The 22,980-nt window shown below is 33.1% G+C and overlaps 1 long non-coding RNA gene and 1 pseudogene across 1 annotated transcript; one reads left to right on the forward strand and one right to left on the reverse strand.

Moving 5' to 3' along the window:
• Positions 1–2,961: 2,961 nt before the first annotated feature.
• LOC120116921 lies at positions 2,962–22,521 on the forward strand (annotated as a pseudogene).
• LOC120116922 lies at positions 8,492–9,654 on the reverse strand. The gene is made up of 2 exons (XR_005515589.1): positions 9,292–9,654; positions 8,492–9,163 (listed from the first exon to the last, which is right to left on the reverse strand). It is a non-coding gene; the product is annotated as an uncharacterized LOC120116922 (long non-coding RNA).
• Positions 22,522–22,980: the final 459 nt, after the last annotated feature.

Here is a 22,980-nt window from a genome sequence, read left to right on the forward strand (position 1 = left end):
AACATTATTATTTTTTATCTAGGTACTCATTTTTTGGCGTTGTAGGATGATCTAATCTTTCCTACATGTAATCTACTTCTAAACTTAATTTTGACTCTAAATTTAAACACATATTATATTAATGATACCTGGTCGTAGCCAGCCTAAAACGACCAATGGTGACTGTTTTAAAAATGTGCTTTTCAATGCCCAACCTTCGAGATTTTTCAGACTCAATACATTGAACTACCACAAAATTATTTTGACATACTTACATCTGATTTTCTACATGAGATTGGATACCATATATTATATTATATTAATTTATTATATTAGAAGGAATTAGTATAGATGCTATTATGAAATTGGGTTCCCCATCATGATTACCTGATTGCTATATGACATCAAGTGCTAATGTTGTTTATGTATATGTGCTTGATGTGAATATGAATGTTAACTGATGCTAGGTGAAATCAGGAATTGAATGATAACTCTATCATGTAGTTCATAGATTGCAAATGATTAGCATGATACCTAATTGATGATACTGCATACCTAGATTTTTACCCTATGCTTATATTGCCTAGCATGTTTACGCATATGAAATTCAGTATTTCAAAAAATATATAGAGTAGAAATATACCACTGAGCTTTGTAAAACTTGTTAGTTGTTTCTATTTGTAGGTAAGTAGATAAGCCTTGTTCGAGGAGCATTGTCGCAATAAGATTTCTAGTGTCTTCGCATCATAGTACAATATTATACTCTATCTATTGATGTTCGATTCATTTTGATTGATTCCATTTTACATAAAGCTACAATTTTGTATAAATGTATTATAACTATTTGATATCATATTATGATTTGAGATTATATTGGAAAAGGGAATATTAATTTGGTAGTTACTTCAACGATCCAATATGACATCTTAGACTCATCATATTGTGGATTAGATTGGGTGTTCAATGTCCATGACCCGAGTGTCGTGGAGAGTGGATAGAGAGAAGAGAGTAATCATCCACTCTAAGATGTCATAGTTGGAAGGAAAAGGCAGTAAGAATGACCACCTTCTGGAGAGAATCGACAGCTATGTAGTGGTAGTTCATGGCATACAACTCGTTTGGGGAGATGAAATTAAAGGAAAGTTATACAATTACAAATCTGCAACAAAATGTTGATGCTGAAACATTGATATGGGATAAAAAAAAAATCATTGGAAATCAAGGAGTTCGTCGATAGCGAAGATGATGATCGTTGCAATGGTTGATTTCAGTGACAGACGTTGTGTATTTTAGTGTCCATTCTAGAATTTGAACTTTTTATGTTAGTTGTTCATTTTACTATTGGTATCTACCCTAAAATTTATTTATACATATCCTATACAAAAAAAAATTAAATTATTAATGTATATATATGTCCATCCTAAAAAATAGTTATGAATCAGTCACTAACTAATTTGGTAGTTTGATAATATTTCTACTGGTTTCTAGGTTAGAGAGGAGAGTGAGCACATTATTTTTTTCTCCAGTTAATTAATTAAGAGTGAAACTAAAATATGCACATGCCAATTTTTGAGAGGTTATTGGTACCACATCAAATTCCATCAAAGTAACTAAAGGATTGACGGAGTAATACTTCATGTATGAAATTGAGGAAAAAATTGTATGACATTACAATTTTTTGATATAGTAAATGTATCAACAAACAATTAATCCTTATTTAAAGTATTTTTAAGATATCTATTTATCAAATTCTCTAATTATATATAAATTTAACTTTTAGAATATTAAGTATATTTTTGATTTAAATTAACTATACTTTTTCAACTGATCAAACTTCATCATTAAGAGTGCTTGTCGAGCAAGTCGATCGTGCTGGACAGTGCTCAACTCGTGCTCGTTAAAAAAAAATTTACTCGACTCAACTCCTTACTTGTTAAAATTTTGTTCGACTCATGCTCATTAAAAAAACTTGTTACTTGTTAAGCTCACCAAAATTTTTACCTTATTTTCTTAACTAGTATAGGTAAAATTGACTAATAATATATAGTGCTTAATATAAAACATAATTATAAATTTAACCATAAATTTATCAAAGAGTGTATGAAGAAATTTCAAGTCTAAACTCCAAAGTAACAATCCACAAATATATATTAAAATAATAAAAAAGTTTTGATTTTTTACTGTAGTAAAATATTAATTAATAATTTATTATTTTTGTTGTTTATTAGAAAATTAATAGAATATCAATTTATCATCTTTTTCTTATCTATTAGTATTTAGTAATTTTTTAATGAAATAATATTTTAAGATAACTACTAAAAAATTATAGAAAATAATTAACGAGTTGCTCGCGAATTTATCGAGTCGAGTTGGACTTTACTCGACTCAACTCGTTAAGGTCTCGAGTCGAGTTCGAGTTTGAATCAAATCAACCAGAATCTAGTTTTACGGAATTTTGATAAATTGAGTTCGAATTACACACGAGTTGCTCATTCATAAGCACCACCTAATTATCATACATCTACAATCGAAAAAGGTAAAAATAAAAGAAAAATGAAATATTTATAATAATTCAAGTTCTTAGTTTTATAAAAGACAAAATGATACAAATTATTTGACAAGTCAATTGGTATTATATTTCCTTTAAACCTACATACACGCCGTCGGATACTGAGTTTAGACCAACTTGTAGTGTGTCTCAAATGCGGGAAGTTCAATTACAGTTAGTTGATTAGTCTTTCACGCTCACATGTCCCACACGTCCCCCATTATTATTATAATCATACCGAGATTCTAAGCATCATGAACTCGCAAAACAAGCAAAAGCTACTATTGGTTGTCAAAGTCCAAAACCACCCAATCTTCTATTCTCATTTTAATAAGATTCACGCTCTCTATGTGATCAAGTGTAGCCAACCGCGCTGCTTTTCACTAGCATGTTCCTACTTCCAACCCCTTTTCCTTTCCCTATAAAACTCTCACTAGTTCTTTCCTTAGGATTCATTATTTTGTAAAGAGAGGAAGAAAGTGAGGCTATAGAGATGGATGAAGATAGGGTAGAGAATGGATTACGAGGGACGAAGGAGATGGAAAGAAGAAGGGAATGGGAGGAGAGGTCGGTGGAAGAGATATCGAGAGCCAGGAAGTGCCGACGTGGAGGAATCAGCTGACGATCAGGGCGTTTTTGTCGTGAGCTTTGTGTTGAGCATCATGTTCTGTTTCATCGTGATGAAGCTCAACTTGACGACGGGATCATCCCGTCGCTCAAGTCTCGGCTGGCTGTTGGGATCTTTTCGTCAAGACCTGGACCAAGATGCTCCAGAAATCGGGTTTCCTTTAAACAGCTTTCACCAGGCAGGAAAACACCGTTATTCAGACCTGCGTCGTCGCCTCCTCCGGCATCGCCTTCAGCGGTACGTGTGTTTTTCTTTCTTATTTGGTATAACCACCGGTATCCAGATTGAAAATTGTTGTGTTTTGCACAGGTGGATTCGGGAGTTACCTGTTGGAGAAGTGAACGCATTGCCAAACATCTGGGGACAATAGTGATGGTTTCAAGAACCCCTCACTAGGATGGATTGTTGGCTTCCTCTTTGTTGTAAGCTTTTAGGTCTTTTCTCTGTGGCTGCCTCTTCGCAAGGTAAGCTCTCTGCTCTGTCTCTAACATCACACATGCAAATAGGTAGGGACAGTTGTCCCTTGAAAATTTTAAATTATCACATATTTTAAATATTCTATTTGAAAATTTTAAAACTTCGCCCTTAACATAAAAACCTACATATATGTACAAGTTGCATGATATTGAGTGATGTTATTGGTATCAGATAATGATTATAGACTTCAAGTTGACATATCCAAGTGGTACAGCAACTGCACATCTTATCAATAGCTTCCACACTCCTCAAGGAGCCAAGCTAGCAAAGTAAATAACTGTCACTCGTCATTAATTTCCATTTCCATCCATGAATTAATTATACCTAATTGTTTCATGCTTTTGGAGATTTGTAGAAAACAAGTAAAAGCATTAGGCAAGTTCTTTTCTTTCAGCTTCTTGTGGGGTTTCTTTCAATGGTTTTTCACTGCTGGAGATGATTGTGGATTTGTCAACTTCCCTACATTGGGATTAAAGCATGAGAACAAGTGAGTAAAATAATGCATTCATACTAATATTTGCTTCTGATTTGGCTAATAATACTTGCTTTGCTAATTTTCAGGTTTTACTTTGATTTCTCAGCAACATATGTGGAGTAGGGATCTGTCCCTAATAATTAACAATCGGTGCTTCTTGGAGGGATACTTTCATGGGGTCTAATGTGGCCTCTCATTGAAGAAAGAAAGGGCGATTGGTATCCTGCAGGTCTTCCCACAAGCAATATGCATGGCCTCCAAGGTTACAAGGTTAGTTTCCTATATGCTTGTCGGCATCGGTAGTATTTTTCGTCTTCCCGTTGACTTTTGACGCTCGACTTAATCCGGAATACAGGTATTTATTGCCATTGCCATGATTCTAGGTGATGGGCTATACAACTTTTTCAAGGTGTTTAGCAGAACTCTCACAGGCTTGTTCATCAAGTCAGAGGCAATCAAGCTCTCCCCGTTGCAAACCAGCCTAGAACCCCTGATGCCTCGAAGAAGTATCTTACGATGACCAGCGCCGAACCGAGATCTTTCTAAAAGATCAGATTCCCATATGGTTTTTCAGTTGCGGGTTATGTCACAATCGCTATATCTCTACCGTCCTTCTTCCGCACCTCTTTCGTGATCTGAAATGGTATTACATATTGGTCATCTACATATTTGCACCAACTCTGGCTTTCTGTAATGCATATGGATGTGGACTGACCGACTGGTCCCTTGCCTCCAACTACGGAAAGCTAGCCATCTTATAATTGGTGCTTGGGCAGGCTCACATGGTGGAGTCCTTGCAGGCCTCGCGGCATGTGGTGTGATGATGAACATCGTTTCGACAGCCTCCGACCTGATGCAGGATTTTAAGACGGGCTACCTCACCCTGGCTTCTCCCAGGTCCATGTTCATTAGCCAAGTGATTGGCACTTCCATGGGCTGTATAATTTCACCCTGCGTCTTCGGCTTTTCTTCAAAGCATTCGACGACTTTGGCATCCCTGACAGCCAATATCCCGCTCCTTTCGCCATCGTTTATCGCAACATGGGCGATATTGGGGGTTCAGGGGTTCTCTGCTCTACCGAAAAACTGCCTATCGCTTTGTTACGGGTCTTTGCTGCAGCCATCTTGATTAACTTCATTAAGGACGTGTGGGAAAAGGTAAACAAGGCGAGGCAGACGCATTCTCGCCGCCGTTGCCTCGGGTCTCATCTGCGGAGACGGTATATGGACGTTGCCGAGTTCAATACTTGCTCTAGCAGGAGTTAAACCACCGATTTGCATGAAATTTCTATCTAGGGCTACTAATGCAAAGGTTGATACCTTCTTAGGATCATAAATTAAGACGTTGGATCACTATCAAAAGAGTGTAGGTGAGCCGTTGAATAGAGGGTTAAAATTGGTGTAGTTTGTTTCTTTAGCATCTCTATCTGCCTTTGTCTATTTGTGCTGTTAATTAAGTTTTTTGAATTTCTTGTTTCCTTTAATTATTAAATTTTTTTATAAAAACAACACAACAACATAAATGTATTAAAATAAGTATAGTGAATTATTGATATACTAAAATTTGTATCGCTTAAGTAGACTTTGAGTTTGGGTTCTTGTATATGCAGAAAATCTCTACTAAGAGACTTCCCTACCAAAACTAGATATGCGACGTGAATCTATCTAAATTATTCATAATGAAACTCAGAACCAGAAGTGCAAAAAAAAAAAAAAAAAAACAAACAACATCAACATCACATACCATTTTGATAGACATCGTCGGTTTGATATTTAAAATAAGACGTAGATTAAATGGCACCAAAATCTTGAGATATTAATGGATGGCCAAAAGGAACAATATTTTAATAATAATTATAAATTAATAGATAATTTTTTTGTTATATTTGTTAGACTTTTTCAGCAGTTTTTATGGACATTTTTTTTTGTTAGTTGTGTAGCCTATTTAAAGAGGTTATTTTGCTCCATGAACAATATGTCATATTCTTTCCAAATTATCTCATTTACTTTAATATGTTGCTCACACAACAGTGTCATCAAAGCCGGATTTAATTAGCGATAAATCAACAATTTTCCCTCATATATTTAACAAAATGGCCTATGATAGTTTTGTACAACCATCAATTTCTCGCTTTGATGGTCACTACAATCATTGGAGCATGTTGATGGAAAATTTTCTCAAATCCAAGGAGTATTGGCAAGTCGTCTCTATGGAATACCAAAATCAGGCACATCACAATGGATGCACAACGGCTAGAAATTGAGGCTTTGAAATTGAAAGATCTTAAGGCAAAAATTATCTCTTTCAAGCGATTGACCGTTCAACCTTGGAAACTATCATTTGCAAAGATATGTCAAAGGATATTTGGGATTCGATGAAAAAAAAAATTCCAGGGATCAACCAGAGCAAGGAGGCAACAGCTTTAGGCACTTCGCTCACTATTTGAACTTCATTGAATGCAATCTAGGGAGACCATTTCTGACTTATTCTCAAGGACAATGGTTATGATCAGTAAGATGAGAACATTTAGCGAGAAAATAGAGGATGTGGTTGTAGTCGAAAAAAATTATACACTCATTAACACCAAAGTTCAATTGCGTGGTATATTTCATTGAGGAGTCAAAAGATCCTGATCTTTTATCCATTGATGAATTGCAAGGTTCATTGTTGGTTCATGAAAGAAAATTGGTGCAGCCAGATAATGCATAATTAACATTAAAAGTTTCGTCAGATCATTCGATTAAAGGCAATAGAGGACACATATCAAATGGCCACAATGACAGGCTGAGGTAGAGGTCGCAACAGAGGTCACGATAGAGGAACTATGGTCATCCACAGAATTCAGGAAACCAATCTCATGAAAGAGTAAGAAGATATTGCAGTTATCAAACACAACCATCAGACAAATCAAATGTTGAATGTTATCGCTGTCACAAGTATGGTAATTACAAATTAGAGTGTCGAACCACTTTCTCATGTGCACATGGGGAAGAATCCAATTTTATTGGAAAGGAAGGAGAGAAAGATAAAGATATATCATTGTTGATGGTATGTCTTGCAAAATAACCTACCAAGAAGCATTTGTTGTATTTAGACACCGATGCAACAATTACAAGAGTGGAGATAAGCCAATTTTTTAGACTCTTGATGAATCATTTAGAGATAATGTAAGTTTGGAAACAATATTAAGATCTCTGTGATGAGCAAAGGACATGTAACTATTCTAAATAAAAGTAATGTTACTCAACTATGTCTGATGTCATTATGTTCTATATTTAAAGACCAATTTGTTAATTATTGGTCAATTGCAAGAGAAGGGTTACTAGATCAAAATTAAAAATGGGATGTATCGAGTTCAAGATGGAAAATCAGGATTAATTGCTCAAGTAGCTATGACAACAAATCAGATGTTTACTCTCTACCTCAATCATTCTACTTAGTCTTGTTTTACAGCAAGATTGTCTGATTCAATGCAACTATGACATTTTGTTTCGGTCATCTCGATTTTGGAGGCTTACAAAAGCTTAAACAGAAAACATGGTAGCTGGCCTCCCATAGTTCTCTTTCCTACAAATGTCTGCGAGGAATGTGTGCTCAATAAGAAGCATCGATAACCATTTCCGAAAGGAAAATTTGAAAGAGCAAGAACCTATTGGAGATAGTGCACTTTGATATTTGTGGGCCAATTAATCCCATTTCTAAAGGAGGTAAACGTTATATCACCTTTATAGATGATACGAGTAAAAAAATATAGGTTGATTTTACAGGAAATCTGAAGCTTTAATTTTTTCAAATATTAAAGCAATAGCTGAGAAAGAAGCAAGGCGTTCTATACATGTTTGCGGACTGATCGCAGAGGAGAATAAATTCGCATGATTTCACTCGATTTGTATAGAGCGTGTAATTAAAAGGCAATTAACAGCAGCCTACACACCTTAGCAGAATGTTGTATCCGAAAGAAAGAATCGAACCATTTTCAACATGGTGCGAAGTTTAATTCCATGAAGCAAAGTTCCTGCATTCACATTCTAAATAGGAATCCAACTTTTTTTGTACGAAATATGACACCGGAATAAACTTGGAGCGAAAGGCGACACGATGTCAGCCATTTCAAAATCTTTGTGTGTATTGCTTATGCACGTCCCTGATCAAAAAAGAAACAAGTTAGAAGGCAAAGGAGAAAATAATCTTTCTTGGTGTTAGTGAACGTACTAAAGCATTCAAGTTGTCTAATCCTAACTCTAAGAAAAATTGTTATCAGTCGTAATATGATTTTTGACGAAGCAACGTTCTAGGTGTAGATGCTCATTTTGTCCGGGGGCTCTCCTTTGAATTTTTTACTCCATTATATATATGTGTGTGTGTGTGTGTTAAAAAGTTGGCTCACTAAAATAAGATTTTATGTTTACAGGTCCAAATTAATACAAATTACAACAGGCCCGAGCCAATGAAGTTTAGCTGCCCAACACCAAGCCCGAATTTCGTGAGCCCAGTTCTGCAGCCTCTTGGAGAAACCCTAGGCCCGTTAGGGTTTCCTATCCCAGCCTCCAGCGCCGCAACATGAAGTCCGTTGGATCTGTAATTTAGATCCAACGGTCCCCAGCTATCTGTGATCCTCGAGCGGGTACAGGAACCCGAGCCAGCGTGCGCAGACCCATCTGGAACTCCAAGACAGTGCGTTGTTTCCACCCAGCACTCCTCGGGACAGCACAGGAACCCGAGACAATGTGTGAACCCACCGAGACCGAGGCAACGCACGCATGCAGCACCTACCCATGCTGGTCGGCCGTCCACCGTAACCGATGCTGCTACCCAGGCTCTGTCGGCTTAAGCCCATACCTCGCATGCACCGATTCTTTAGCTTTTCCGAGGATGCGTGGAGATGGGAGAGGCAGGAGGATAAAAGCAACAACGAAAAAACAAACCGGGGGTCAGTGATTATCAACGATAGATAAAAAAAGGGTAAAAAAAGAAAGAAAGAAAAACACACACAAAAAAACAGAGGAGAGTGAACGAGAAACCACCATCAGTAACGAAACCATCCAGTCAAAAAAACTAACCATCAACAGCCATCACCGAAAAGAAACAGGCAGAAACAAAAAGTCATCAACAACCAAAAAAGGGAAAGATCATCGAGTCACCAGAAAACCGAGAGCATTCAAGAAAAACAAAGAGATTCTTACCCTCGATAGCGTCAAAACCTTGTCCATCGGAGTAAAGTCGCCAATTTTTCGAAGGTAAACGCCTTACCACCGTAGATCTAGGTTTGTGAAAACCTTTAGCTGCAAAAAGTAAGGGTCTTGATTGTTTTAACCCTTAGGTTTCGAGTTTCTGATCTGAGGAATTTTGAGGTCGGGGTTCAAGGTTGTTCGTGGAGTGGGTTTGTGCATGAGGGGGCTCTTCATCGGAGCTTTAGGCCATGGTGGCCGTGGTGGCCGTGGGGGTTGTTTAGGTCGATAAGGGTTGAAGGGTTAGGCCGAGTGGGAGATAGGGAGTTGAGATAAAGGAAAACGGCTGGGGTTTGGTGTCTAAGTAGAATGAGGGATACAATGGTGTCAAGTTAGGTTAAAGTTTACCCTAATATCATATATGAAGACGTAAAAACGGTGTCGTTCCTTGATGGACTAAAACGACGGCGTTTCAGGAGGCTAGACCCATCCTACCTTGACCTGTCTCGTTATAATCCATAACCCGGACTCTACTGGTTTCTGATTTTGCCTTGTAATTTTCAGCGTGTTTTAATTTAGTCCTGCATCATGCTACGGGTATTTTGCATTATTTTCAATTTGGATATGTAATGTGGAAAATGTTCATTTTGGTCCTGAATGCTGTTATGCATTATTTCTAATATAATTCGTAATTTTGGGATTTGCAATTTAGTCACTCAGCAGATTTATTTATTTTAGTGGTTAATTTCTATTTTTGCATGCCTAGTTTAATTTTCTTTCATTGTGGTCCTCTATGGAAATTTTGAATATGAGACTTGAGTTATTAAAGGCATATTTAATTTTATGTTGTTTTACTTCAATGTATGTTCATTTTGTATGCCTGTATGTACCATATCACCCAATTTTATTTTAGGCCTTTGTAAATTAATAAAATTAATATTATATCTTAGTTATTAATTAATTTAGTATGAAAACCGTTTATCACATGTTATGTTAATATGGTAATAGCAAAATTTTATATTTTTAAAATATTAAGGTTTCATTATCATGTTTGCCGATTAGTCATGTGTACAAGAGTATGTGTATTTTAAGCTTAAATGTTTTGTTAATGTGTGGCATTATTTACTTAGTATTGGCATGTTAGTCTCATGTGCATAACTCGACGTATTTACATAATTTAATTAAGGGTAATATTCTTTTAATTTAAAATTATTTTAAGTGAGTTGTCTTAACTGATTAGATATACATTTTTGACGATTTTAAATTAAAAGTATATCTCATTATTGACACTTTAAAAAATTGATCCATCATTTTAAAATTTGGGAACGGAAGAAAAAGAAATATTCGGCTATTTAAATTTATCGAGAAAATATAGTTAGAACTTGTCTAAGATCTTGTCTCGATATTTGTAAAAAATCGAATATCTTTTATCTTTCTAAATGCTTGGTAATTTTAATTTAATCAATTTTGGTGCTTTTGCATGTCGTAAAATTTGTATGTTGTTGTTTTAAGGGATCATAAACCAAATTAAGCTTGAATTCATAAATTTCATTGCAAAGACATTAATTAATCGACAAGGTACCGATTTAGGGCGCTGTGGGGGTGCTAATCATTCCCCACGCGTAACCGACTCCCGAACTCGAATTTTGGTAATGCATACCTAAAATTGTTGTTTAATTAAAATTAATTTTTTTATTTAAAATGGCAAACATTTTTGGGTGCCCAATCACACCCTAATCAAAGATTGGTGGCAACTCTTCGAACCCGTGTTTTTATCGTGAATGAATTCCCAAATTTTCGAAACGAGAGGTTTTTCTAAAATAACATTGTTTTCTAATTAAAATTCAAACATAAAGCAGATAATTAAAAATTGATGCGGTTTTCAAAATCTCGCTCCCCACTTTAAAAATCATTTCGACACTAGTGTTAGGAAACACCAATAATTTAAAGGAATATTCCAAATTAATTTGATGGAGAGTTACACGTTGAAGATACTTCGCAACCACCTAATGAGCAACAAGAAAGAATTCAAAACTCACCTGAAGTTGCAACAGAGCCAACAACACCATGTATAAGAAGAAGACCTGCCTAGATGAGAGATTATGAAGTTCAAAGAATTGACCAATCCTAGGACTCACTCACTTATTTTGCTCTTTTTTTAGACTGTGGTCTTGTCTTTTTTGAAGATGCTAAACAATCAAAATTGGAAGAAAGCAATGGATGATGAAATTGTAGCTATTGAAATGAACGAAACGTAGGAGTTAACTGAGCTTTCAAAGGGACATAAAATCATTTATGTGAAGTGGGTTTATAAGACAAAACTGAAGGAAACAGGTGAAGTTGACAAATGCAAAGAACATATAGTAGCGAAAGGTTATAGTTAAGAGTTCAACATTGATTACAAGGAGGTATTCGCTCCAATTCCTAGACATGACACAATCAAATTGGTGATCGCATTGGTTGCTAAAAGTTCTTGGTCAATTTGTCAACTAGATGTCAAGTCGGCATTTTTGCATGAAGACTTGAATGAACATGTATTTGTTAACCAATCTCCTGGCTATATTAAGTTTGGAGAAGATCATAAAGTGTATAAATTAAAAAAAAAGGCTTTGTACAGACTTAAACAATCCCCTCAAGCTTTGTATAATCATATCGAAGCTTATTTTCTCAAAAATGGTTTTCAGAAGTATCTTTATAAGCATATTTTTTGTGAAAAAAGAAAATGGTGGAAAATTGTTGATGGTCTGCTTGTATGTTGATGATTTGTTATTTACTGGGAATGATCAGACTATGTTTGATAAATTTAAAGAATCCATGATGACTGAATTTGACATATCAGATCTTGAAAAAATGCATTATTTTCTAGGTTTAGAGGTTGCAAAATCAGATCCAGGTATTTTTTATTTCTCATAGGAAATATGTGTATGAGATTCTAAAGAGGTTTCAAATGATGGACTGCAATCCGGTTGGTACACCAGCAGAGACAAGTTTAAAGTTGGTAAAAGATGATAATCGAAGAGTCGTCGACTGTACTTTGTACAAGCAAATCGTGGGGAGTTTGATGTATCTCACTACGAATAGGCCAAATATAACATATGTTGTAAATGTTATTTGCATACTCAAGGAACATCTAAAGGAAATGCATCTTCAAGCAACAGAAAGAATCCTTAGATATTTGCAAGATAGAATTGAATATGGAATATTGTACAAAAAGGGAGAAAAATCAGACTTGATTGGGTTTAAGGATAGTGAATTTAAAGGAGACGACCAAGATGATAGAAAAAGTACATCTGGTTATATTTTTATGTTAGGGTCAGGAGTTGTTTCATGATCGTCACGAAAGCAACCAATTTTCACTCTATCAACAACCGATGCATAACTTGTAGTTGCATCAGCATGTGTCTGTCAAGCCATTTGGATGAGAAAGCTTCTTGAGGAAGTTCATTTCAAGCAAAAGGGACCTTCTATTATCTACTGTGACAATAGTTCAACCGTAAAGCTTTCTAAGAATCCTACTTTGCACGGGCGAAGCAAGCATATTGACATCTGATATCATTTCTTGAGAGATCGTGTGAATTATGAAGAGATTGATATGGTATATTGCAGAAGTAAAGATCAAATCATAGATATATTTACAAAGGTCCTCAAACTTGCAACATTTCAAAACCTACGACAAATGCTTAGAGTATGCAAGGCAGAAAGATTTCTTAGTTTTTATGAACTTAAATACCATTGAAACAGGTAAATTAGAAATTTAATCCGTCAATTTTATTCTCATTCCTATTTGGTCACTAGAGTTTAATTTCTTAATTTAATCAACGAAAGTTTTAATTATTTTTATTTTGACCCTTGTGTCGTTAAATATCAACATTATAACATGGCTTACAGCATCAAATCAACATTTTGGAAAATCTAACTTTATGCCAAAAGGAATCATTTTGAATTCATACAAAAATCATTTTGTATATTTTTCATTTCCTCTTCTTTTTTATCCTTCTAATTTTCTTTCTAATATCTTAAACCCGACCTAGACATTATCCGAATCTCGTAAATTACACAAATGAAAGTTCATAAGAGCGTTATATATATATATTTTTTTTTATTTTTTTTATAAATCATTACATTTATCATAGCAATTTATACTCAGATTATCCAATAGGTTTACAATAATTATATACCAAGTGAAAACTCACAAAATTTATTAATAAGAATCTGAATGTTCATAAAGTATCATCATGCCAAAATATAGTCCAAAAATCTCGAAATATAATCAATATCTCAAAGTCCAAATAAAAAATAAATCAATATCCAAAAATAGTATATAGAGTATAATGAAAATCCAATAATAATCATCTTGTATAAAATATGATGACGCTAGTCGAATTTTCAAGTACTAGAATGATTTTAATGATCGTGAGTTATAAAACTCAGTATGGTCCCTAAATATAGACCAATAAAAAAATAAAGTACAATATGAAGTCAACTCACGATATTAAATAATTTAGACATGACATATTCATATAGCATCAAATATGATATGGATGCAATGCATACCATATAGCCCCATCTACCTCAATTACATCTCCAAACGGTAATTGAATTTAATATTCAAATTGAATGTACCAGTCAGAAATACGATATTACGGATTTACCAATGACAAAGGATGCACCGCTCCCACTCCTGTGCAACGTACGAGATGGTATCATATAAGAATTAGGGCTCTAAGTGAGGCGAGACAGATTGTAAGCTAGTCGAGATCGATTCGATCAAGGTTTGATAAATATTCGGATCGAATAGATTCGACTCGAGTTCTTAACGAGCCAAAACGAGCTACTCGATATTCGACTCGAAAAGCTCGTGAGTAGCTCGAAAAAATGTTATATTAAAATTTTAGATTTTTTAAAATTACATTATAAAAAATTTATTAAAAATACATTGTTGATAATTATAAAATTTTAAAAATATATTAAAAATTCTATAATACAACTATCCTCAAATTTTAATTAATTTCTTTGCAATTAGCACTAAACCTTAAACCCTAAATAATAAACCATAAAACCCTAAATAATAAACTCTAAACCTTAAACTCTAAACTCTAAATCCTAAACCCTAAATCACATGTACCTAATAAATCGATACTAAATCGATTAATTAATGTCTTTGCAATGAACCCTAAACCCTAAATCTAATTATATAATAGGGGTTAAGTTATGCACATGAAGGTAACATACAAATTATGCAAAATGATGTTATGTGACTCCTAAATAAATCGATCGCACACTTATACATAAACATATCAACATGCAAAATAAATATACACAACTAATTAAAGAAAATAATCCTAAACAGGGACTAAATTAAGAGAAATCTAAATGTGAGGACTAATTTAAGCTAAATATACTAACTTTAGAATGATGATTAAATTCACGTAAATGTAAAATTAAACTTACAAAATTGGAATTAAACCAATGACTTAAATACAAAATGCACATAAACTATAGGGTCTTATATGCAATTGATCCTATTCGGTTTAAGCTAAAATAATATGGAAAATAACATAAATGACACCTGAACATTTAAAACAAATAAGAAAATTTAAACAAATGTGACTGAAATATATATATAAATGTGAGATTTGTCTTTCTTTCTTTCTTTAAGCATGATAATCATATGAAAAAGATACCATGAGATTGTTTAAAAAAGTTTTCATCTGCTATCAGATTAGAAATAGAATACTACCTATAAATTGTAAATAAGTTGGAAAATAGTTATCATGTTTCATGCTCATTCAATCCTAAACACTTAAGGTGCTTGTCTTAAATTTTGCAGGAACTAAAGCAAGAAAGACAAAGCTCAAGGACAACACCTGCAAGCGCCACTGCAATGAGGTCAAAATCATGGCGGCCGTCATTACAGAGCATCTCAGAGGTTGCAAGTTAATATTGATTTGTTTTCAGGTTTCATTTGGAAGGTGTAGATTATGTTTTGAGAATGGCAATGAACTGCCTCTTTTGTTTAATGAAGACCCCAAAATGGGAAAATGGACATTCACCAATAGAATGAAGGTGATAACCGAGATTTTCTAATTGGAATCAAAGCTCCCAAATTGAAATCAATTTCAAGAAATAAAAAACACATGTATACTTCTTAGTTCAGAAGATCCTCGGATCCTACACTGTAATATTCTGAAATGAAATTAGGATTTCCAGTCTTTCACTCACTACTTCATATAAACTCCAAACTTGATCAGTAACTAAAACTACAATGTGATGATAATGTGAAAAAAATGTTATGAATTATGTGGAGGAAATCATTTGGGAGAGTTTGAGTGCCAAAACCTTCAATCATGATCGACATAAATTTGGGCCCATAACAGCGATGCCCGCCCCGGGTAATTGCTTCTCCTTCAAAGCTACAAACATATCCGTGAAAGGCTCCACCAGCAGTGTTCCAGGTCCTCCATACTCATTGTGCAAGAAATTGTTAAATACCTGTTTTCAACAATATAAAATAGCTTTTACAAAAATTCTAAAGTTTCATATCAGAGCTGAAATCTTCTGCAAGTAAAGCCTAATACAGGTAGAAGTAACCTTCAACACAAACTATCAAATGTACGTTGAGCCAAATTCACAGAGAAATCCTAACAATGGGCCAAACATTCACACAAGGAAGAACATGACTAGCTGTCAGGAAAAGAGTGATTTGTTATTTTCTTGCCATATATTTCTTTTCCAGTTAATTATTGAACAATTTCCAGCTCAATTTAAAAACTAGGCCACTTGAAAAAAAGGATGAAGAAATGTTTGAGTTAGAAGCAGAAGCAATCATTGCAGATAAAAGCTGTGATCAATAAGAAATAAGCAGTTAAAATAAAGTTGTATGGATTGAAAGATTAGAACCACCATTCTCAACTTGTTGTACGCTACTATGATTACAGGGGATTAAAAGGGTAAGCTTAAGTAGTGATCATTATCATCATTGATCGCATGCTCCTTTTCCCTGTATATCCCAACATGTACATTTGAATGGAATAAACCCATCTGAATATTATGACAAGGAAGCCAGAAGTGATGCAGTTATTGTGAGTGATGCTATTGATGTTTGTATTTCAATTACAGAGGTGGTTGTGTATTTCACGGTAAAGAACACTTTAGATCAATAATAACCAGTTTCAAGAAAGGAAGCGAGATGTCTCCGCTCAGTTTCAATTGTTTCCTAGAAAAAGTAATCAACGATATGATTTTATCAGAACTGCCTACTTCACACGCATTTGTACTACTCTGTTTTCCAGAAAATCATTCCCACTTTCTCAACAACCCCTTACGATCCTATTATCACTATTTTGAACAAGTACTCTTCCTCTGCTTCATCGTCTAACATTTTTGTTTTCTGGGATTTGGGCTTTTTTTCTTCGCTCTAGAAGTGTTTGGGTGGTGGGAAAATGTGTGAAAGAGAAGGCTTTTTGACGAGAAAAAAACAGGGGAAGAAGGTGAGGAGAAAGTTGTAGAGTTGTGAATTCCAAATTGAAAACAATCCCACATCCGTAGTGAATAGCGAGAGAATCTTGTCTCCTTGAGTCTATTATAAAAGGCGAGGGATACGCAGGTTTAAAACAATCAAAGAGCTTGAATCGAGCTCAAATTCTCAAGCTTCAATCAAGTTTAAAATCGAGCTTTAATCGAGTTCGAATCTTGAGCTTTAATCGAGCTCTTGATTTTTTTTAAGCCTTTTTAAGTTCGAATCGAGTTTCAATATTATATTTGAATTCGAGTTGAGTATGATAAATTTTAATTCGCGAGTTTTTGAGTCGAGTCGAGTTTGCTTTTAAAATTTTCGAGTTCGAGTCGAGCTCAGTAATATTCGAACTCGACTTGGCTTGTTTACATCCCTAATTAAGAATGATCATAACATTACCGGTATAACTTACTCATATAGGATCACAGCCATGGAAATAATATTCATTAAATACATACATCGATAACTATAAATCATGTTTCAAATAATACATGTAACTACATTCACGCGCCCAGTCGATCCAATAAAAATTAAATATTCTAAATTAAAGCATCAATAATCAAACAATAATCATGCATTTAACACCACCAAAGCACGAAAAGTATAGCATTGGACGAGGAACATACCTCTAGCTTTGCTATTACAGTCTACCTATCGAATGACACATTTCTCGTGACTAATATTGTAGATAGTTATTTTCGTTCGGGTTTATTTAAAAAAACTATTCTTATTATTTATTACTTAATATTATATATTATTACTACGTACTATATACTATTATTAATTATTATTATATATTTTTATTAATTATAAATATTATTAAATTTATTATATATTATATATGATGATTATTTTTTATTACTATTTATTATATTATTTTCTATTATTATATATTATATTATTATTTATTACTAATATTATTAATGGTGATTATTTTCAGAAGTCCAGTTCACTAGTCTAACAAACAGGGCCCAAGTGAGAAGCCTAACAGAGCAAGCTTGTCTAACCTATTAAACAAACCTAGCAAGAAAGGCCCATCTGATCTAGTCCAAACCAATTATGGTTTTGAGGTGATAACATCCAGCGCGCCATCCAAGCCGTTGAAAAGAATAAGTAGTCAACAACCAAGATTACAAGCAACTACGATTTTAAAACACTAAATAAATTTAGGTTTACATAGGTAAAAGGTCTGCAGTCTGCGAAGCACATCTACAGGTATCTGTAGCAAAAGAAGTGGATCAAAAGTATACAGTTTACAAAAAGAAGACTGTTTGTTTTTAAACGTCTGCAGACTACTAAAATAAAATAAAATATAAATAAAATATTTTTTTAAAATTAAAAGAGTTTTGTAATACTGAGATTTAAATAATTTTAATTTTACAATACTGAAATTTAAATAATCTATACAACTACTATAATAAATTTTTTAAAATAAATCAATCTATATTTTAAAATAAATCAATCCATATTTTAAAATAAATTTTAAAAGAGTTTTGCAATACTAAGATTTAAATAATTTTAGTTTTACAATACTAAAATTTAAATAATTCATAAAACTACAATAATAATTTTTTTTTTAAATAAATCAATCCATATTTTAAAATAAATCAATCTATATTTTAAAATAAATTAATCCATATTTTAAAATAATATTTCAAAATAAATTTTAAAAGAATTTTACAATACTGAGATTTAAATAATTTTAATTTTACAATACTGAAATTTAAATAATTCATACAACTATAATAATAAATTTTTTTAAAAAAATCAATATATATTTTAAAATAAATCAATATATATTTTAAAATAAATTTTAAAACATATTTAAATAATTTTAATGTTCTTTGAAAAGTTTAGAGGAGTTTTAAAGATATAAGATCACGTTCACGATAAGAAGACATGCAGACTTTAAAAGACAAGTTAAAAGAATTTATGTCTTCTAAAAAACAAACGATCTACGAAGTCTAATATCTACGCGTGGTCTGCGCAACACAGACATGAGAGTTTTATAAACCTTTAACAGTAAAAATAAACACCATTTTATTATCACACAGTCGACTAAGAGTCATTCAATCTGACTTGATGATCCAATGACCTAAAATATACCAAAAAATCAACGAATTTAAATAATTTTAATGATCTTTAAAGAGTTTAAAAAAATTTTAAAGACATAAAATTACGCTTACACAAAGACTAAGACGCGCAAATGTTAAAAAAATTTCTATTTCTAAAAAATAAATGATCTGCGAAGTATAATATATACAATTGATCTACGTGACACATAAAAATTTTAAAAACTTTTAACGGTAAAAACAAACACCACTTCCAATGACCTAAAATACACTAGAAACATCAACGGATCACAGTCGCCTGATGCGCGTGAAAACCATGCGCCAAGACCCCGAGATTCTTACACGTCTTTATGCATCGAGTACTGTTCTCATCTCAAGATTACCTCAGCTAGAACTTTTGGAAAAGATTTCCAAGATATGCAACAAATTAAACTCAACCAAATGTTTCCAAAAGAGGGAAAACATATTCCATGAATTAATATCGAACCTTTGATTTAATGGCAAAAAAGAAAGAGAAATGCATCTCTTTTAATGAGAAGAGATCTTCATATCATGATTTTAAAAGGGGGAAAATCTCACGAAGCACTTTAAAAAAATGGAACCTGTAAAAGAAGGGGAAGAAGTGAGTTTTTCGAAAGCAAAAAGCCATTGAAAATTTAAGAGAAAAGGAGAAGAGTGTCTTCATAGCCGTAAAAAGTCAAAACGCAGCCGAGAAATTGAACCAACACCGAGAAAAGTAAAATCTGTGGGGTTTCTTGGTAGATCTAGGCTTGTGGCTTTCTTTTTTGAGGGTTTGGTTTCTGGATTCGAGTTCATGGTGTTATGAGGAGTTTTTTTTTTTTTTTTGTAGATTTTGGAGTCTGCAACCACCGTGGTTGATGGTCAGAGTGATGTACAGGGCTAGATCGACGGTGGTCTGACCGTTGTATTCTGGGTTGAGGTTAAGAGTGTTGGGAGAGTTTTTTTTGGAGGTGGTAAAATGAAGCAAATAAGGAAATTTTTAGGTTAAATTGTTACTTAGGCAGGTCAGGCGAATCGAGTCAACCTGGGTTATGGGTCCGCGTGTTTTGGGTTTTATGTCAAATTATAAGAGTACAAAATGATCCGAGTCAAAGTTCGAATGTTGGCCTAAGGAAAAAATTGACTGGATTAAAGAAATTGGGTTAAGTTTATTAGTGATTATGAATAATGTTGGACCCAAGTATCAAGCCCAAAGAATAAGTTGGGGAATCCAAAAGAAATTAAGAACTAAAAGGGTAAATAGTCCATTTAATTAGACTTTTCCCAATTTTGCAAATATGCCGTAAATTCTAGAAAAGGAAAAAATGAAGGAAAAAAGCCAATGGTTCATTTCGTTCAAGAAAATATTTATATATATTTTTTTATTTTCAGAAAATAGTTTTCATTTCAGTTTTTGAAAATTAGAAAACTTGTTTAGGTAATATAAATGAAAACTTGAATCCAAAAATAAAATAATAAAATTGTATTTGGTATCTAATTTTTAAAAATAAAAATGAATAAATAGTTATTAAAAAAATTCATTAGGTTAGTTTAACATGTGAGTTATGAAAATATAAAACAATAAAGTTGATAAGAAATTCTATAACACAAAATTTATTTTAGTTTATAATAAGAATATAATGTTATTGAATATTGGACATCAATTAAATTTTAAAAATACACAAAAATATTGTTATAAGAAATAGCACACAACAATGTCATTAAAATAAAAAATATGTTTAATGATAATTGAGACCCTCAATCTTTTTTGAAAAAATAATTAGTGTAGCCCTTGAACGTTTTTTTGCATTGAAAAAAATAATCTAACCCTTTGAACAATAGAATTAAACGTTGATTGTCACGACGCTTACATGACAGTTCACAAATTTACATGACAATCTACAATATTTATGTGACAAATTACGATACTGTTGTGGTAGTACAAGATAAACGATGATGTGGTAGATGAGCTTAATTGGTTTTTTTAGCTAAGTTTGATGGTGTAATTGTTTTTTTTAGAAAGTTTGAATTTAAATTAAAAGTATAAAATATAAAAAATTATTAAGATATTCAAAACATTAAATACAAAAATACTACAAAATCAAATTATTAAAAAAATCAATTTAAGGACTATATTGAGTATAAAAAAAATTCAGAGACCATATTGATTTTTTTGCAAAAGTTTGAGAGTTTCATATACTATTAAATAAAAATTTATTGTTAGAATACTTTTTACACGTGTAAGTTAAGTTAAAAATCTAGATCTCATGTTTCCTATTCTTTCAATTTCCAAAACAATTTTTGATGAAAATACTAAAAACATCTTTTTTATGTTTTCATATTTTCACTTCTTTTTGTTTTCATTTTCCAAAAATCATTTGCAATCAAACATGTTTTCTTTAATAGTTTTTATTTTCTAAAAAAATGAAAATAGCTTATATTTTCTAAAACAAAACGGACTCTAACATTCTCACTTCACTTTTTACAACTCTTTTTTGGGGTTTTATTTGATTTCACCGACCTAGACTTGGGAGTTTCTAAGAGTTTGAGCAAGTTAAGTAGTAGTTGGTATTTACTTCTTGTTGGATGCTAATAAATCAATAGAGAAAGAAATTTAGTTGTCATAGAAGAGTTAAGGAAGTATGAGGGGTTAATGGGTATGATCATAGTGTAGAGATAGAAAGTTAGGATAAAGATCTAATTACATATTTATTAGTATCAATCTTTGGTTCCTTTGATCTAATTCTTTCTATTTTAGAGAAAGAAGCTGAGGAAACAATCCAAATTAAAGGCAAGGGGAAAATTGAAGGTTGAAGATGGGAGATTCCACGATAGTCATTTTGTTAAATATAATGGACACTTATTCTTTGTGACTTCATACGGTTGTAGCAGGTAACGATAATCTAGAGTAAATATTTTTACTTTATGAGGTAAGGATAGTTGGTTTAAATCATGAGAAGCTGGAAATGTTTTAAGTTAATAAGAAGTGAAAATATGAGTTTTAGTATCAATACTGTTAAAACAATATCGGTCATGTCGAGGTTTCTAGAAATTTGAGTAAAATATCCAGGTAATATTAGTATATTTCTTCCTAGTATCAATACACATTAGGAAGTATCGATACCAAGATTAACGGTATCAATATCCTATAGTAATTTAAGAAGTTTTGAAATTTCATAATGTTATTTTGGTATCGATACCAACCTTAATACCGATGCTGAGTAAATATAGTATTGACACACTCATCTCAGTACCGATATTAAGAAGCATGAAATTTTATAGAAACATGGAAAACAATATTTGATAAGTAAACCAGAAATTGTATTGATGGAGCATGGTGCTGGAAAATGGATAAGGAAAGAATCTAAAGTTATTGTATTTATTCCTGGTGACTCACACGGGAGTGACTCACACGGGAGTCCTGAAGGATTAGAGTGACTCGCACGAGAGTTCCTCATCATATTTTTTCTGGGTGCCTCGCACGGGAGCCTTGAAGGATTAGAGTGACTCGCACAGGAGCACCTAATCATATTTATTCTGGGTGATTCCCACTAGAGCCACGAATGATTAGAGTGACTCGCATGAGAGAACCTAATCATATTTATTCCAGGTGACTCCCACGGGAGCCCGAAAGATTGGAGTGACTCGTACGGAGCACCTAATCATATTTAATTCGGATGACTCGCACGGGAACACCTAATCATATTATTTGGGTAACTCGCACGAGAACACTGAAGAATAGTGTTGTAATATAGTATGGATCGTATGATATGAATTGCCCCTTTGCACATAAGGATTTAAATCTTATCCTCAATTAGATCTTAGAAGAATCGTGTTGTATGCAAATTTTATATATGTTTTTAGCTTACAACGCATTAATCCCTTAGAATATTTGTCCATTACTGAGCTATAGTAGCTTACTCTTTAAATTAATCACTTTCAGGTTGGAAGAGGTAGATCACTTGTCGTAGGGGCACCATCATCGTGGAATTCGAACCTCGCCTATCATAGTACAATGCTGAATTCCTTCTGGACAACGTATCCATGTAAACATTGTAGGGGTAACCTTTGGGGTTTGTTTTTGTTGTACAAAACCTTTGAAATTGTTATTTCTAA

The sequence above is a fragment of the Hibiscus syriacus genome, unplaced genomic scaffold (genome assembly GCF_006381635.1).
Source record: "Hibiscus syriacus cultivar Baekdansim isolate YM2019G1 unplaced genomic scaffold, ASM638163v2 tig00110307_pilon, whole genome shotgun sequence".
Taxonomy (NCBI): Eukaryota; Viridiplantae; Streptophyta; class Magnoliopsida; order Malvales; family Malvaceae; genus Hibiscus; species Hibiscus syriacus.